This window comes from Cetorhinus maximus, chromosome 13, assembly GCF_964194155.1.
Source record: "Cetorhinus maximus chromosome 13, sCetMax3.hap1.1, whole genome shotgun sequence".
NCBI lineage: Eukaryota > Metazoa > Chordata > Chondrichthyes > Lamniformes > Cetorhinidae > Cetorhinus > Cetorhinus maximus.
The window spans coordinates 168,693-188,193 of NC_135891.1; the positions used below are offsets into that span (position 1 = coordinate 168,693).

Sequence of the window (19,501 nt, forward strand, 5' to 3'; positions counted from 1 at the left end):
CAAGAGAGCATCCAACCATCGCCCCTTGATGTTCAATGGCATAATTGAATCCCCCAGTATCAACATCCTGGGTGTTACCATTGACCAGAAACTGAACTGGACTAACCATATAAATACTGTGGCTACAATAGCAGGTCAGAGGCTCAGAATACTGCGGTAAGTAACTCACGTCCTGACTCCCCAAAACCGGTCGCTACCTACGAGGCACAAGTTAAGAGTGTGATGGAATATTCCCCACTTGCCTGGATGAATGCAGCTCTAACAATACCCAGGAGGCTTGACACCATGCAGGGCAAAGCAGCCCCGCTTGACTGGCACCACATTCACAAACATTCACTCCCTCCACCACTGACACGCATTGACAGTAGTGTGTACCATGGACAAGATGCACTGCAGGAATTCACCAAGGCTCCTTAGGCAGCACCTTCCAAACCCACAACCACTACCACCTAAAAGGACAAGGGCAGCAGATACAAGGGAACACCACCACCTGAAAGTTCCCCTCCAAGCCACTCACCATCTTCACTTGGAAATATATCGCTGTTCCTTCACTGTCGCTGGGTCAAAATCCTGGAACTCCCTTCCTAACAGCACTGTGGGTGTACCTACACCACATGGGCTGCAGCGGCTCAAGAAAGTAGCTCACCACCACCTTCAAGGGCAATTAGGGACAGGCAATAATAATAAATGCTGGCCTTGCCAGCGAAGCCCATGACCCATGACTGAACGAAAAAATATGTTTCCAGTCCAATGGGAAAGGGGCAATGCTAGGCCTGGTTCTTGGGAATGAAGTGGGCCAAGTAGATCAAGCATCAGTCGGTGACTGTGATCGTTGTTTCATAAGGTTTAAGTTGATTATGGAAAAGGGCAACTAGCAATCCAGAATAAGTATAGTTAACTAGGGGAAAGCCAACTTCAGTGGGGTAAGAATGGATTTGGCCCAGGTAAATTGGAATCAAAGGTTGGCAGGAAAAACAATGGCTGAACAATGAGCTGCCTTTAAAGAGGAGCTCGGGCACAGTCAAGGTATATTCCCAGAAAATGGAGAAGTAGGACAAACAAATCCAGAGCTCTCTGGATGACAAAAGAATAGATATTAAGATAAAGAAGAAAAAGTGTGCTTATGACAGATGTCAGATAGGTAATACAACCGAGAAACAAGCTGAGTATACAATGTTCAGAAGGGAATTGAAAAAGCAAATAAGAGAAGCAAAAAGAGAGAGCATGAAAAGAGACTGGCAGCTAACATAAAAGGAGATCCAAGAGAACCTGTAGGTATCTAAATTGTAAAGGGGTAGTAAAAGGACTGACCTAAAAGGGGATTTACACATGGAGGCATGGGGCATAGCTGAGGCATTAAATGAATACTTTGTCTCTGTCTTTACCAAGGAAGATGCTGTTAAAGAGGAGGCAATTCAGATACTTGAAGGGTTTAAAATTGATAAGGCGGTGGTACTGGATCGGCTATCTGTACTTAAAACACCAGGACTGGAATTGATGCATCCAAGGATACTGAGGGAAATGATAGTGGCGCTGGCCATAATTTTCCAAACTTCTGTAGACTCAGGGATGTTGCCAGAGGACTGGGCTTTACACCTTTGTTCAAGAAAGGGTGTAAAGATAAGCCCAGCAACTACAAGCCAGTCAGTCTAACTTTGGTGGTGGGGGAAGCTTCTAGAAATGATAATTCAGGGCAAAGTTAATAGTTACTTAGGCAAATGTGGGTTTATTAAGGAAAGCCAACAGGGATTTATTTAGGGAATATCAAGTTTAACTAATTTGCTGGAGTTCTTTGCAGAAGTAACAGAGAGGGTTGATGTGGGTAATGCTGTTGATGTGGTGTAAATGGACTTCCAGAAGGCATTTGATAAAGTGCTGCACAACAGACTTGTGAGCAAAGTCTACTTGTGCAATAAAAGAGACAGTAGCAACATGGTTACAAAATTCGCTGAATAACAGGAAACTCAGTAGTGACTAATGGATGTTTTTTGGACTGGAGGAAGGTTTGTAATGGAGTTCCCCAGGGATCAGCGTTGGGACCCCTATTCTCCCTGATTATTCGTAATGATCTAGACCTTGGTGTACAGAACACAATTTCAAGTTTCCAGGCCATAGGAAACTTGGAAGCACGGTGAAGAGTGAGGAGGATAATGTGTAAAATTTTAAAAAGGATATAGACAGGTTGGTGGAATGGGCAGATGCAATTTAATGCAGAGATGCGTGAAGTGATTCATTTTGGTAGGAAGACTGCAGACAGATAATGTAAAATGTACAATTCTAAAGGGGTTGCAGAAGCAGAGGGAACTACATGCATTTGTAAATAAATCATTGAAGGTAGCAGAACAGGTGACTGCGCGGTTAATAAAGCATACAGTATCCCTTTTATGAGAAGGGTCATAGAGTACAAAAACAAGGAGGTTATGTTAAACCTGTATAGAACACTGGTGTGGCCTCAAGTGTTCTGGGTGCCACACTTTCGGAAGGATGTAAAGGCATTAGAATGACTGCGGAAAAGATTCATGAAAATGGTTTCAGGGATAAGGAACTTCAGTTACCTAGATAGATTGAAGAAGTTGGGACTGTTTTCCTTGGAGAAAAGAAGATTGAGATATTTGACAGAGGGGTTCAAAATCATGAGGGGTCTGAACAGAATATATACAGAAAAGCTGTTCCCACTAGTGGAAGGATTGAGCACCAGAGGGCACAGAATTAAGATAATTGGCAAAAGAAGCAATGGAAACATGAGGAAAAACATTTTCACACAGCGAGTGGTTAGGATTTAGAATACACTGCCTGAGAGTGTGGTGGAGGCAGGTACAATTGAGAAATTAGATTATCGAAAAGAAAGGAGGGTAATGGGAAGAAGACACATTTTTCACTGTTAAATCTTAATTTTAATTTAGAGAGCAGAGAATCTGTTATCTCAGTCATGGGACAGATCATTTCATCCAAAAGACAATCAAATCACACAGCAAACCTTCATCCCATTTATTTACAAATGCAAAAGCTGATGTAAATATTAGGAAGTAGACTGATGTCAGAGTTATGAGTGACGGCACTGGTGAAAATGACACTGTTGGTACACCCGGCCCCCAGTCCTCATGTGAAACCTCCTCTGTGCAAACTGGTGCAAGATTTCAGTCCTGGAATTTGATGTTGACCAACTCTAATCCACTCTTGACATTTATACTTTGGACTCTGTCATTTCCTGATGCACCCCCGCCATGACCTCCTGCAGCATCCCAGGGCTCAGTACCAGTTAGTGCAAGTTATCATGAAGCGCATGTCATCCACCATCTTGCCCCCGAGGGATATCTGGGGAATGTTGCTGTCTTCAGCCTGGCTTGGCTGACTGGAAGAGGCAGTTGATTCTGGAGTAGTTGCTTCCTTTTCTGTTGCCACTGCCTCCTGGCTCAGCTTAGTTGTTGCTGTGTGTTCATTGCTCTGTTCTCCACCCATTGTCTGTCAGGGAGTTAGATCAAATCACAAACGTCAGTAAATTGCAAAAATTCATTAGACAATCATTAGCCAGCTTTATTTACGTCAGCCACAAACCTCGTCCTCCCACTGCTGACCTCTCCCCACAACTGACCTCTTCCTCCTCCCCTCCCGCTGAATTCTCCCTCTCACTAATGACCATCCCAATTTCTCACTGTTCCCTCACATCCCTGACTCTTGCCCCTCCCCCACACCCCGTTCCCTGACTCTTGCCCCTCCCCCACACCCCGTTCCCTGACTCTTGCCCCTCCCCCACACCCCGTCCCGACTCTTGCCCCTCCCCCACACCCCGTTCCCTGACTCTTGCCCCTCCCCCACACCCCGTCCCGACTCTTGCCCCTCCCCCACACCCCGTTCCCTGACTCTTGCCCCTCCCCCACACCCCGTTCCCTGACTCTTGCCCCTCCCCCACACCCCGTTCCCTGACTCTTGCCCCTCCCCCACACTCCGTCCCGACTCTTGCCCCTCCCCCACACCCCGTCCCGACTCTTGCCCCTCCCCCACACCCCGTCCCGACTCTTGCCCCTCCCCCACACCCCGTCCCGACTCTTGCCCCTCCCCCACACCCCGTTCCCTGACTCTTGCCCCTCCCCCACACTCCGTCCTGACTCTTGCCCCTCCCCCACACCCCGTCCCGACTCTTGCCCCTCCCCCACACCCCGTCCCCTGACTCTTGCCCCTCCCCCACACCCCGTTCCCTGACTCTTGCCCCTCCCCCACACCCCGTTCCCTGACTCTTGCCCCTCCCCCACACCCCGTTCCCTGACTCTTGCCCCTCCCCCACACCCCGTTCCCTGACTCTTGCCCCTCCCCCACACCCCGTTCCCTGACTCTTGCCCCTCCCCCACACTCCGTTCCCTGACTCTTGCCCCTCCCCCACACCCCGTTCCCTGACTCTTGCCCCTCCCCCACACCCCGTTCCCTGACTCTTGCCCCTCCCCCACACTCCGTTCCCTGACTTTTGCCCCTCCCCCACACCACCATCTCTGACTCTTGCCCCCTCCCCACTGACACCAGTGGACAACCCAGACATCCTGTATGACAGCTCTGAAATTGTTTCTGTAGGTTTCCCATACACCAACCTGACCAGATAGAGAGTGGGTAGAGGGGTATGGCGGTGGTGGTGGGGGGAGAGGTGGTGGCATCTTTGGAGGTAGGAATGGGTAGGGATTACAGGAAGGAGATATTGGAGGGGGAGAGCATCTGGTTGGGGAGTCTACTGTTGGCGGGGGAAGGGAAGAGTTCACAAGGGTGGGGGGTGTGAGTGTGTATATTTGGGGGAGGATCATTAAGCTGGCAATAGGTTGGATTGGGGCAGTGGGGTAGCACTCTAATCCTCTTGGCCCACAAGCAATGCTGGAAAGGCACTTACCTGGTGGATGGCACTTCTCAGCTACTCCCACCTGCTGGGTTTCCCCAAGGCCAGGAAGACATGTCTGACACTTTGCTCAAAATAAAAACCCTTACAGAGGCACAGAACCTCCTTAACAACTGACACCACTCGGAGAGTAAATTTTTCCCCCACAGTCTTGCACGGCCTCCTGAGAGCAGATTAGCTGCATGCTCCCCATCCCTGTCCACCACTTGGAATGTATAGAATATTGCAAATTGTGGGCAGCAGAGAATTTAACGTCAGTTTTGTTACGATCCCCGTAGAGCCCGATAACTTTCAGAAAGGTATGGCTGACGAGAAGGATCACACAAGATTTCAAGTTTTAAAACTTTTAATGTAAGAAACTAAAAGCAACAGTGACTAAACACTATTTCAGAAAACAGCTTCTACTCTAAACTACTGAAAAGTTTTCACAATTAACTTTTAAAACATCTGAAAGTCCCCTTCAATGGTTATAGTTTACTCTGTTCCTTAAGTGGGCACTTCATTCTCCAGGAACCAGTCCAAAGCGATTCTCAGCTCTCAATGTCTTGCTTCCTTTCTCAGCTTGATAACTTCTAACCTCCAAACTGATTTCCACAGTGATGTTTACCCTGAAGAATCCATCCTTCCAGCCAAAGCTAGGCGAATCATCCAGCCTCATTTAAATCTTCACAAACTTGGTCTCTTCCATCTGAGTGCAAGCCTCCTCTTGCATTTTGTGTGCTGAATAATAGAGACTGGATGCCTCTATCTCTCTCTCTCATTCTTGCAGACTGACCGTGTCTGAGATGTTGAGATATCTTAAGAAAAACCCTATAAGACCATAAGACATAGGAGCAGAAATTAGGCCATTCGGCCCATCGAGTCTGCTCCGACATTCAATCATAGCTGATAAGTTTCTCAACCCCATTCTCCCGCCTTCTCCCCGTAACCTTTGACCTCCTTACCAATCAAGAACCTATCTATCTCGGTCTTAAATACACTCAATGACCTGGCCTCCACAGCCTTCTGTGACAATGAATTCCATAGATTCACCACTCTCTGGCTAAAGAAGTTTCTCCTCATCTCTGTTCTTTACTCTGAGGCTGTGCCCTCGGGTCCTAGTCTCTCCTACTAATGGAAACATCTTCCCCACGTCCTTATTTCTCCCTCCTTATTTCTTTTTTAGTTGTCCTCTGTTGGTCTTTGTAGGCTTCCCAATCCCCTGGTTTCCCACTGCTCTTCGCCGCATTGTATGCTTTCTCTTTAGCTTTTATGCTGTCCCTGACTTCCCTTGTCAGCCATGGTTGCCTCGTCCTCCCTTTAGTATGCTTCTTCTTCCTAGGGATGAATTTTTGCTGTGTCTCCCAAATTACTCCCAGAAACTCCTGCCATTGCTGTTCCACTGTCTTTCCTGCTAGGCTCATCTCCCAGTCAATTCTGGCCAGCTCCTCCCTCATGCCTCTGTAGTTGCCTTTATTCAACTGTAATACCGTTACATCTGATTCCAGCTTTTTCCTCTCAAATTGCAGGGTAAATTCTATCATATTATGATCACTTCCTTCTAAGGGTTCCTTCACCTTAAGCTCCCTTATCAAATCTGCCTCATTACACATCACTAAATCTAGAATTGCCTGTTCCCTAGTGGGCTCCACCACAAGCTGCTCCAAAAAGCCATCTCGTAGACATTCCACAAATTCCTTTTCTTGGGATCCACTACCAACCTGATTTTCCCAGTCTACCTGCATATTGAAATCCCCCATGATCACTGTAACCTTGCCTTTCTTTCACACCTTTTCTATCTCCTGGTGTATCTTGTGCCCCACATCCTGACTACTGTTCGGAGGCCTGTACATAACTCCCATTATGGTTTTTTTACCTTTGCGGTTCCTCAACTCTACCCACACAGATTCTACATCATCTGACCCTACGTTGTTTCTTGCTATCGATTTAATTTCATTTCTTACTAATAAAGCAACCCCACCCCCTCTGCCAACCTACCTATCTTTTCGATAGGATGTATATCCTTGGATATTTAGCTCCCAGTCCTGATCCCCTTGCAGCCATGTCTCCGTAATGCCCACCACATCATACCTGCCAATTTCAATCTGCGCCACAAGCTCATTTACCTTATTTCGTATACTGCGTGCATTCAGATACAACACCTTCAGTCCTGTATTTCCCGTCCCCTTTCTCATTGTCGTCCCTTTATCTGATGTGCTTGAAGTTAGATTCCTAGCCCTTTCCAAACACTCTGTCCTATTTTGCGTTCTGGAGACTTTAATAGCCTCTCCTGGGCTCTCCTTTCTTTTCAGTTTTTTCATAATTTTCCATGAAGTTGAATCCACCCCCCAACACGCTAACCTGCTACTTTGTTTCCCATTAGTCATACTTCTTGGAGTTTTACCCTTCCCTTCCCCCCCCCCACTTTCTAGTTTAAAGTCCTGTTGACCACCCTATTTACCCTTTTCGCTAGAACATTGGTCCCAGATCAGTTCAGGTGGAGACCGTCCCAACGGTACAGATCCCTCCTGTTCCAATACTGATGCCAGTGCCCCACGAAATGGAACCCCTCTTTCCCACACCACTCCTTTAGCCACGTGTTTACTTCCCTTATTCTCGTGTCCCTATGCCAATTTGCACGTGGCTCAGGTAGTAATCCGGAGATTATAACCCTTGAGGACCTGTTCTTTAATTTAGTTCCTTGTTCCTGATAATCCCCAAATAGGTCCTCTTTCCTAGTCTTACCTATGTTATTTGTCCCGATGTGGACCACAACAACTGGATCCTCCCCCTCCCTCTCCAATATCCTTTCAAGCTGGTCAGAGATGTCCCTCACCCTGGCACCGGGCAGGCAACATACCATGCGGGACTCTTGATCCTGCTTACAAAGGAAGCTATCAATTCCCCTAATTATAGAATCCCCTACAACTACCAATTGTCTTCCCCCCCCCCCCTCTTGAATGGCCTCCTGTGCCACGGTGCCGTGGTCAGCTGGCTCATCCTCCCTACAGCCCTGTTCCTCATCCACACAGGGAGCAAGTACCTCGTACCTGTTGGACAAGGTCAAGAGCTGAGGCTCCTCTGTTCCTGAACACAGGATCCCTCTACCTGCCTCACTTGCAGTCACACCCTGCTGACCCTGACCACTGACCGAACTTGAGGTACTTAATTTACCGGATGTGACCACCTCCTGATACAAAGCGTCCAGGTAACTCTCCTCCTCCCGGATGTGCCGCAGCGTCCGGAGCTCGGACTCCAGCTCATCAATTCTGAGCCGGAGTTCCTCCAGCAACCAACACTTGCTGCAGATGTGGTCACTGCAGCTCGCAATGGGATCTGCCAGCTCCCACATCATACAGCTACAGCATATCACCTGCCCAGCCATCTCTACTTAGTTAATTAATTTATTAATTAGCTTTGCAGTGTTTTTTTTTCAAATTTGGTGCAGATTTCCTACCAACCAATCAGGTCACAGCTTTCCTGTGATGTCATTTTTTCAGTTTTGGCTTCAGTTACTCTGTGCCCCGAGGTCACCGCTCCGGTGCTCCTCCCTCCGAGTCTGCTCCCAGGATTTACTCACCAATCAGCTACTTTTTCTTCAAAATCCACTTTCAGAAGAGTGTCCCTCGCAGGGCTGGTGCACTCCTGAAGGCACTGCCTCTTCCTCGCTCTCTTTTTTTTTTAGGTTTGAGGAGGGAGGGATGGAAACACTACAGCAATGTAATGTTTGGGGCTATTCCGTTCTTTGACAGTGCGTCCTCCTCGAATCCCTCCTGAGTCATGGTGGCTGCGATGACTTCTCCCAGAATGCTTCAATCACTTCTCACCAGCGCCCTCTGTTGGATGCCCTTCCTCCTGTTGAGTGCAAGAGTCCTTCTCCTCGATTCCCTCCTGAGTCGCGGTGGCTGCGATGACTTCTCCCAGAATGCTTCAGTCACTTCTCACCAGCGCCCTCTGTTGGAATGCAATATGATGCAATATGACAATGGCTTGCTATGGGCTTTTCCCTCTCAAAGCCAACCTCCATGGCAATGTGAATTGCATGGGCTTTGTATCAGGTAGAAATGTTAATTAGCTATCCTTCAGGCCTCCAACTCCATTCTATCTTGAAATTAAAAAGTTTAAAGTATAACTGTTTGCACGACCTGACATTTCTAACACTCTATGAGACTTTGGAGACCAGCAGCCTACCCAGAGTCATCACATATGCCCTTGGCATTGTCTACTGGTGTGAACTTCTTGCACCTTCTTCCCACTAAATCAGTCTGGGCCTCACTGTCCCCATAGCAACCACACCATCCAGGCATGTTGTCAAGCAGGGTTTGAAGGTAATATGACACTCTTCATTATCCATTTTACCTTAAACAGTCAATTCCAAAATAACAAACTTATAAACTTTGTATTTATAACAGATCTGAAAATAAAAAGTTGGTCTCTGTTACTAAGTGACCATGAGCTGCTGAAATCCACCGCACTGTGGCTACAAGGACAGGTCAGAGGCTTTGAATTCTGCAGTAAGTACCTCACCTCCTGACACCCCAAAGCCTGTCCACCATCTACAAGGCACCAGTCAGGAGTGTGATGGAATACTCCCCACTTTCCTGGATAAGTGCAGCTCCAAAAACACTCGGGAAGCTTGACACCATTCAGGTCGGAGCAGCCCGCTCGATTGACCCCATCCGTCACCTTCAACATTCACTCCCTCCACCACCGACGTACAGTAGCAGCAGTGTGTTTACCATCTACAAGATGCACTGCAGCAACTCACCTTTAAGGAAAGCAGCAGTTTCCAATCTGAACCCCAGCACTCATCATGGTCTCAGCTTCATCCAAATCTCAAATTTATCCTTTCAATACTGAAGCGGACTGACCACCCTCCCTTGAAGCACACTCTGACACTCTCTTCTGAGGTGCACTGACCACCCAACCCTGGGAGACACTGATCAGACACCCCTGAGGATTTATTTGTTTCCACATTTTTAGCCAGTAGGATTTACATTCCATTATCAGAAGTTGTTAATTCTGTTCAGGTAGACACAAATGTCTAAGAATAATAAAGCAATTGTCCCCATCTTTTAATCAACACACATCCTTAAATCAATACTGATTCATGGCCTATTCATCTTTTTATTCTTTCATGGGATGTGGATGTCACTGGCAAGGCCAGCATTTGTTGCCCATCCCTACTTACCCTTGAATTGAGTGGCTTGCAAAGCCACCATCTCCCCCTAAATTATATGTGGGATCTTGTTGTGCACACATTCGTTAACCCAGGGCACCTAGACCAATTGTCATCACTGTTTCTCCCCTAAGACAGTTAACTGAGCACAGACTGAAGATGGAGTCTAGGACTGACAAGTATGGTCTGTCTGGATCAGCTCTACATAAATGAGCCAGTAAGGGAGCCTCGTTCACATTCTGGGCTAACAAATGAGAGTATGGGTGTTAGTGAAGCTATACCCAGTGTGCACCCCATGCTAGAGGTAGCAGAATGATAAACTTCCAGACACAGTAAGAATCACACTGACATCTGGCATCACTGCAGCTCGAGCTGGGTTTTTCCAGGAAAGATATGTAGTCATTTCGATCCGCAGACGGAATTATGTAATCTATTCCCCAGAGCAGGCTCTTCAGTAATTTGAGTTGCGCTTACTGGAATCAAAACCTTTCTCGTACATCACACAGAGTGATCAACCTTAGCATGTTTGACATCCTTGAAACAGAATCCGAAATATGGAGACTGATTTTGGAAAAGACACGGAACTCGGTACCAGCTCCATATCTTTTTTACTCCAATTTTCTCCTTGGGAAGAGGATAGTGTCCTCGGCCCAACCATCTTCAGCTGCCTCATCAATGACCTTCCTTCCATCACAAGGTCAGAAGTGGGGATGTTCGCTGATGATTGCACAATGTTCAGCACCATTCGAGACTACTCAGATGCTGAAGTAGTCCATGTCCAAATGCAGCAAGACCTGGACAATATCCAGGCTTGGGCTGACAAGTGGCAAGTAACATTCGCGCCACTCATCTCCAACAAGAAAGAATCCAACCATCTCCCCATGACATTCAATGGCATTACCAACACTGAATCCCCCAGTATCAACATCCTGGGGGTTACCATTGACCAGAAACTGAACTGGACCAGCCATATAAATACTGTGGCTACAAGAGCAGGTCAGAGGCTAGGAATCCTGCGGCGAGTAACTCACCTCCTGACTCCCCAAAGCCTGTCCACCATCTACAAGGCACAAGTCAGGAGTGTGATGGAATACTCTCCACTTGACTGGATGAGTGCAGCTCCCACAACACTCAAGTAGCTCAACACCGTCCAGGACAAAGCAGCCTGTTTGATTCGCACCCCATCCACGGTGTTAAGCATTCACTCCCTCTACCACTGATGCACTATGGCAGCATGGTGTACCATCGACATGCTGCACTGCAGGAACTCACCTAGCCTCCTTAGACAGCACCTCCCAAACCCCCGACCTCAACCGCCTAGAAGGGCATGGAGTGGTAGATGCATGGGAAGTCTAAGGAATGAAATCGGACAGACCACCCAGCATCGACCTAGGCACCAGAAATGACAACACCACAGACATCCCTGTGGACCCTGCAACGTCCACCTTACTAACATCTGGAGGCTTGTGCCAAAATTGAGAGCGCCATCCCATAGGCTAGTCAAGAAACTGCCTGACATTGTCAGACTTAGGGGATCATACCTGACAGGTAATGTCCCAGATTCCACCATCACCATCCCTGGGTATGTCCTGTCCCACCGGCAGGACAGGCCCAGCACAGGTGGCAGCACAGTGGTATACATCAGGGGGGAGTTGCCTTGGGAGTCCTCAACATCGACTCTGGACTCCATGAAGTCTCATGGCATCGGGTCAAACATTGGCAAGGAAACCTCCTGCTGATTACCACATACCGCTCTCCCTCAGCTGCTGAATCAGTGCTCCTCCATGTTGAACATCACTTGGGGGAAATACTGGGGGTGGCAAGGGCGCAGAATGTCCTCATTGATGTACAAGGTCCTTCGCCAAGAGTGGCTTGGTAGCACCACTAATGACCGAGCTGGCCGAGTCCTAAAGGACATAGCTGCTAGGCTGGGTCTGCGGCAGGTGGTGAGGGAACCAACAAGAGGGAAAAACATACTTGACCTCATCCTCACCAACCTGCCTCCCACAGATGCATCTGTCCACGACAGTATCGGTAGGAGTGACCACCACACAATCCTTGTGGAGACAAAGTCCCACCTTCACATTGAGGACACCCTCCATCATGGCACAATCACCTTGCTAAATGAGATAGATTTCAAACAGATCTAGCAACTCAAGACTGGGCATCCATGAGGTGCTGTGGGCCATCAGCAGCAGCAGAATTGTACTCTAACACAATCTGTAACCTCATGGCCCGGCATATCCCCCACTCTACCATTACTGTCAAGCCAAGGGATCAACCCTGGTTCAATGAGGAGTGCAGGAGAGCATGCCAGGAGCAACACCAGGCATACCTAAAAATGAGGTGTTGACCTGGTGAAGCTATAACACAGGATTACTTGCGTGCCTAAGAATAAGCAGCAAGTGATAGACAGAGCTAAGCGATCCCACAACCAACGGATCAGATCTAAGCTCTGCAGTCCTGCCACATCCAGTCGTGAATGGTGGTGGACAATTAAACAACTCGCTGGAGGAGGAGGCTCCACGCATATCCATCCCCATCCTCAATGATGGGGGAGTCCAGCACATCAGTGCAAAAGATAAGGCTGAAGCATTCGCAACAATCTTCAGCTAGAAGTGCCAAGTGGATGATCCATCTCAGCCTCCTCCGGAGGTCCCCAGCATCACAGATGCCAGTCTTCAGCCAATTCGATTCACTCCACATGATATCAAGAAATTGCTGAAGGCACAGGATACCGCAAAGGCTATGGGCCTTGACAATATTCCAGCAATATTTCTGAATTGTGTTCCAGAACTTGCTTCACCCCGAGCCAAGCTGTTCCAGTATAGCTACAAAGCTGGCATCTACTCAGCTATGTGGAAAATTGCCCAGGTACGCCCTTACACTAAAAGTAGGACAAATCTAATCCAGCCAATTACTGCCCCATCAGCCTACTCTCAATCAGACTGTGTTATCAAGTGGCACTGGCTTAGCAATAACCTGTTCTTTGGTGCTGAGTTTGGGTTCCGCCAGAGCCATTCAGCTCCTGACCTCATTATAGCCTTGGTCCGAACAAACGAGCTAAACTCCTGAGGTGAGGTAAGAATAACTTCCCTTGACATCAAGGAGCCCTAGCAAAACTCATGTCAATGGGAATCAGGGGTTTCAGCACTGATGTTCCCTCCATCATAAGGTCAGAAGTGGGGATGTTTGCTGATGATTGCGCAACATTCAGCACCATTCGCAACTCCTCAGATACTGAAGCAGTCCATGTCCAAATGCAGCAAGACCTGGAAAATATTCAGTCTTGGGCTGGTAAGTGGCAAGTAACATTCGCACCACACAAGTGCCAGGCAATGACCATCTCCAACAAGAGAGAATCTAACCATCTTTGCATGACGTTCAATGGCATTATCATCGCTGAATTCCCCACTTTCAATGGGTTACCATTGATCAGATACTGAACTGGACCAGGCATATAAATACTGTGGATACACAAGTAGGTCAGAGACTGGGAATTCTGTGAAGACTAACTCACTTTCTGATTCCCCAAATCCTATCCACCATCTACTAGGCACAAGTCAGGAGTGTGATGGAATACTCGCCTATTGCCTGGCTGAGTGCAGCTCCAACAACACTCAAGAAGCTTGACACCATCCAGGACAAAGCAGCCCGCTTGATTGGCGCCCCATCCGCGGGCCAAAAGATGTTATCTCCACCTACCATTGGCCCTCTATCCAGCTCTTCTTGTCCCACCCCCCTTTAAACCAGCTTATATTTCACCTCTCTTCTATTTTTATTTAGTTCTGTCGAAGGGTCTTTCAGACTCGAAACGTTACCTGTGTTCCTCTCCGCAGATGCTGCCAGACCTGCTGAGTTTTTCCAGGTATTTTTATTTTAGTTTTGGATTTCCAGCATCCGCAGTTTTTTGCTTTTAAGTTGAGGCACCAGTTGAGCTCTGCCTATCCAGCTATAGATACCTATCAAGGACAAGGTGCCAGTCAAGAACAGAAAGCCTATCTGATCCTCATTCTGCATCCAGGCACATACATCTCAGCCCCCTTGTTATTAGCACAAGTGAGATTGCAAACAGTATGAAATTATGGCTGATTTTCTGCCAGTTTTGATCCATTCACTTCCACTAGGAACTGAGTTTGCACTGCTCTCTTATAGACAGCAGAGAGATTTCAACAGGAGTTGAGTTATTCCCAGATTTCAGAGATTATTTAAATTGCCAAATCCCTTTCTCTAACTGTCCTCAATCACCCAAAGCTGCGACAGCTGTAAGTTTATTGTCTGGAAAAGAATGATATCTAACCTTCAATAGAAAAGTTTCATTGAACATGGCATCAAAAATATGGACTTCTCAGCTTCCACACTGCTCCCAATATCTTCTTGGGACACAGCTTGGGACTCGGGTAGCAGTGATATTCATTCCTGTATAATCCTCCACTAAACATTCTGACTCTCTGCTGGGCACTGATCACTCTCTGGGGTCCAGTTCAATGGGCATTGGTCACACTCACCAAGGCTCCTTTGACAGCACATTGCAAACCTGCAAACGCTACCATCTACCCAGCAATACGGAAAACTGCCCAGGTATGTCCTGTACACAAAAAGCAGGGCAAATCCAACTCGGCCAATTACCACCTGATCAGTCTATTCTCACAGACTCAGAGAGCAGAAGAAGCCCTTCGGCATATCGAGTCTGCACCAACACGTGAGAAACACCTGACCTACCTACCCAATCCCATTTACCAGCACTTGGCCCATAGCCTTGAATGTTATGACGTGCCAAGTGCCCATCCATGTACTTTTTAAAGGAGGTGAGGCAACCTGCCTCCACCACCCTCCCAGGCAGCGCATTCCAGACCGCCACCACCCTCTGGGTAAAAAGGTTTTTCCTCATATCCCCCCTAAACCTCCTGCCCCTCACCTTGAACTTATGTCCTCTCGTGACTGACCCTTCAACAAAGGGGAACAGCTGCTCCCTATCCATGCCCCTCATAATCTTGTACACCTCAATCAGGACGCCCCTAAGTCTTCTCTGCTCCAACGAAAACAACCCAAGTCTATCCAACCTCTCTTCATAACTTAAATATTTCATCCCAGGCAACATCCTGGTGAATCTCCTCTGCACCCCCTCCAGTGTAATCACATCCTTCCTATAATGTGGCGACCAGAACTGCACACAGTACTCCAGCTGTGGCCTCACCAAGGTTCTATACAACTCCAACGTGACCTCCCTACTTTTGTAATCTATGCCTCGATTGATAAAGGCAAGTGTCCCATATGCCTTTTTCACCACCCCACTAACATGCCCCTCCACCTTCTCAATCATCAGTAAAGTAATGGAAGGGGTCATCAACAGTGCTATCAAGCAGCGCTTGCCCAGCAATAACCTGCTCACGTGTGGCATCAAGGAGCCCGAGCAAAACTGGAGTCAATGGGGATCGGAGGAAAGCTCTCCGCTGGTTGGAGTCATACCTAGCACAAAGGAAGATGGTTGTGGTTGTTGGAGGTCAATCTTCTCAGTTCCAGGACATCACTGCAGGAGTTCCTCAGGGTAGTGCCCTAGGCCCAACCATCTTCAGTTGCTTCATCAATGACCTTCCTTCCATCATAAGGTCAGAAGTGGGGATGTTCGCTGATGATTGCACAATGTTCAGCACCATTCGCAACTCCTCAGATACTGAAGCAGTCCATGTCCAAATGCAGCAAGACCTGGACAATATCCAGGCTTGGGCTGACAAGTGGCAAGTACCATTCATGCCACACAAGTGCCAGGCAATGACCATTTCCAGCGAGAGAATTTAACCATCACCCCTTGACATTCAATGGCATTACCATTGCTCTATCCCCCACTATCAACATCCTGGGGGTTACTATTGACCAGAAACTGAACTGGACTAGCCATATAAATACTGTGGCTACAAGAGCAGGTCAGAGGCTGGGAATCCTGTGGTGTCTCACCTCCTTACTCCCCAAAGCCTGTCCACCATCTACAAGACACCAGTCAGGAGTGTGATAGAACACTCCCCGCTTGCCTAGGTGAGTGCAGCTCCAACAACACTCAAGAAGCTTGACACCATCCAGGGCAAAGCAGTCTGCTTGATTGGTACCACATCCGCAAACATTCACTCTCTCCACCGACGCACAGTGGCAGCAGTGTGTACCATCTAGAAGATGCACTGCAGAAACTCACCAAGGCTCCTTAGGCAGCAACTTCCAAACCCATGACCGCTACAATCTAGAAGGACAAGGGCAGCAGATGGGTACACTGCCACCTGGAAGTTCCTCTCCAAACCACTCACCATCCTGACTTGGAAATATATTGCCGTTCCTTCACCCGTCGCTGGGTCAAAATCCTGGAACTCCCTCCCTAACAGCACTGTGGGTGTACCTACACCACATGGACTGTAGTGGTTCAAGAAGGTAGCTCACCAACACCTTCTCAAGGGCAATTAGGGATGGGCAATAAATGCTGGCCTAGCCAGTGAAGCCCACATCCCTTGAATGAATAAAATAATAATTCTCTGCCTTTTGCCTGGCCTATTGAACCTTGTGTATGTCATTTCAAAGACACAAGGCCATTTTGCGGCCAAGTTCAAGTTCAGTCTATCCTTACATCTATGAATAGACCTTACACAGACTTTTTTTTAACCACTGCTCTGTCTTAGTGCCAAGCTTGTGTGCCTCTCCTTCCTGTTAAACTGGGAAGTTTACATTTCTTCAAATGTTACAGCTACGTCCAGTCAAGCAACACACGATCCAAAGTTTACAGTTCTAGGTGTGGAGAGGTCAATCCAGAAAACAGGAAGAGAGAAAATGAGGAACTATAGGCCCAGTTACCCCAACATCAGTTGTAGGCAAAATGCTTGAATCTATTATTAGGGATGTCATAACGGGGTACATGGAATATCAAATGATTAAGCAGGTTCAGTCACGATCTATGAAAGGGAAATCTTGTTTGACAAATTTGTTAGATTTTGAGGATGCAATTAGTAAGGAGGATAAGGGGGAACTAGTGGTGTATCTGGATTTTCAAAAAAATATTTGATAAGGTGCCACACAAGAGGTTATTACACAAAATTAGGACTCGTGGGATTGGGGGGTAATATATTAGCAAGACTTGTGGGTTGGTTAATGGACAGAAAGTAGAAACGAACTGGACATCTTCACATTAGAGGCTGTACCTTAGGCGATAACAAGAATCAGCGAAGCTCACGTCCCGTAAATAAATTTTAAAAACAGAAGCTTGACCCCTTCCAGGACAAAGCAGCCCCACTTGATTGGCACCACATCCACAAATATTCATTCCCTCCACCACCGACGCACAGTAGCAGCAGTCCTGACTTGTGCCTTGTAGATAGATGGTCAGCAGGCTTTGGGGAGTCAGGAGATAGGTTACTCGTCACAGGATTCCCAGCCTCTGACCTGCTCTTGTAGCCACAGTATTTATATGGCTAGTCCAGTTCAGTTTCTGATCAATGGTAACCCTGAGGATGTTGATAGTGGGGAATTCAGCAATGGTAATGCCATTGAATGTCAAGGGGCGATGGTTAGATTCTCTCTTGTTGGAGATGGTCATTGCCTGGCACTTGTGTGGCGCGAATGTTACTTGCCACTTGTCTGCCCAAGCCTGGATATTGACCAGGTCTTGCTGCATTTGGACATGGGCTGCTTCAGTATGAGGAGTTGGTGAATGGTGCTGAATATTGTGCAATCATCAGTGAACATCCCCACTTCTGACCTTATGATGGAAGGAAGGTCATTGATGAAGCAATTGAAGATGGTTGGGCCTAGGGCACTACCCTGAGGAATTCCTGCAGTGACATCCGGGAGCTGAGATGACTGACCTCCAACAACCACAACCTTTGTGCTAGGTATGACTTCAACCAGCGGAGAGATTTCCCCCCAGTTTCCATTGACTCCAGTTTTGCTAGGGCTCCCTAATGCCACGTACCTATGTCATTGGTACTGATATGGACTGCAACTTCTAGCTGTTCACCCTCCCCCTTCAGAATGTCCTGCAGCCTCTCAGTGACATCCTTGACCCTGGCACCAGGGAGGCAACATACTATCCTGGTGTCATGTTTGAGGCCGTAGAAACATCTGTCTGTTCCCCTTACAATAGAATCCCCAACATTATTGCTCTACCACTCTTTTTTCCCCTCCTCTGTGTAGCTGAGTCAATCGTGGTGCCACGGACTTGGCTCTAGCTGCATTCCCCTGAGAAACCATCTCCCCCAGCAGTATCCAAAACAGAAAAGTCTGTTAAGAGAGGGAGATGGAGCCAGGGTCTCCTCCTCTACCTGCCTAGTGCCTTTACTCTGTCTGGCAGTCACCCATTCCCTTTCTGCCTGTGCACTCTTTACCTGCAGTGTGACCGCTTCACTGTACGTGCTATCCCCGAAGATCTCATCCTTGCAGATGCTCCAGAGTGACTCCCGGTACAGCTCCTGCTCCAAACCACGGATTTCGAGTAGTTGTAGCTGGATACACTTCCTGCACAAGTGGTTACCATGGAGATTGGAAGTGTCCCTGGATTCCCACATCGCACAGGAGCAGCACTGCACTTGGCCAAGCTGCCCTGCCATGATTTACCCTTAAATTGCTCCCTTTACTTTTACTTCCTCTAGTTTAGAGAATATTAAGGACAGAAGAAATGCTAACCAGTCCAACTTACCAAGGAAAGGTAGAAAATGAAGGGATCCCTCCTTCCCTCTTCAGCGAACTCCCTCTCTCACCAAACTCCAACTTAAGCACTCTAATGCAGCCCAAAGCAGCACTGTTGATGGCTTGCTTTTATGCTGTCTGAATCTAGCTTCTAAAAACCTGTTTAACCAGCTATCTATTTAACTAGCTGTAGCTACAAGCAGAGCCTGTGTAACCCCTGTTTTAAAGCTGGACTAAGACTCACCTTCTCCCAACCCAAAGAGCAACTTTTAATTAGTTGCTAAATTAAAGATAGATAGAAATTAACCCTTAAAAGTCCTTTTCTCACCAAACTCCAAGTTAAGCACTCCAAAGCAGCCCAAAGCAGCACTGCAGCTGAACAAAAACAGAATTACCTGGAAAAACTCAGCAGGTCTGGCAGCATCGGTGGAGAAGAAAAGAGTCGACGTTTCGAGTCCACATGACCCTTCAACAGAACTGAGTATGAAACTGCAGCTGAACAATGGGCTACCATCAAAAAAGAAACAGTTCAGGCGCAATCAAGGTATATTCTCTTAACAGGGAAGGTAGGGCAAACAAATCCAGAGCTCCCTGGATGAAAAAGGAGATAGAAATTAAGATAAAGAAGAAAAAGTGTGCTTGTGAAAGGTGTCAGGTGGAAAATACAATTGAAAACCACGCTGAATACAGGAGGTTCAAAGGGCAGGTGACAAAGCATATTAGAGAAGCGAAGAGGGATTATCAGGAAAGACTGGCCAGGGGAATTCATAACAGGGAACAGAGAAATGGCAGAGGCGCTAAATGAT

General features: G+C 47.5%; 1 long non-coding RNA gene across 2 annotated transcripts; it reads right to left on the minus strand.

Moving 5' to 3' along the window:
• Nucleotides 1-1,102: 1,102 nt before the first annotated feature.
• Nucleotides 1,103-18,864, minus strand: LOC144688342 (uncharacterized). 2 transcript variants are annotated; one of them, XR_013578397.1, is made up of 3 exons: nt 18,395-18,864; nt 8,436-8,809; nt 1,103-3,462 (listed from the first exon to the last, which is right to left on the minus strand). It is a non-coding gene; the product is annotated as an uncharacterized LOC144688342 (long non-coding RNA). The 2 variants fall into 2 exon arrangements; XR_013578396.1 differs by lacking the exon at nt 18,395-18,864 and having other exon boundaries at nt 2,183-3,462; nt 8,436-9,701.
• Between the last annotated feature and the right edge of the window lie 637 nt (nt 18,865-19,501).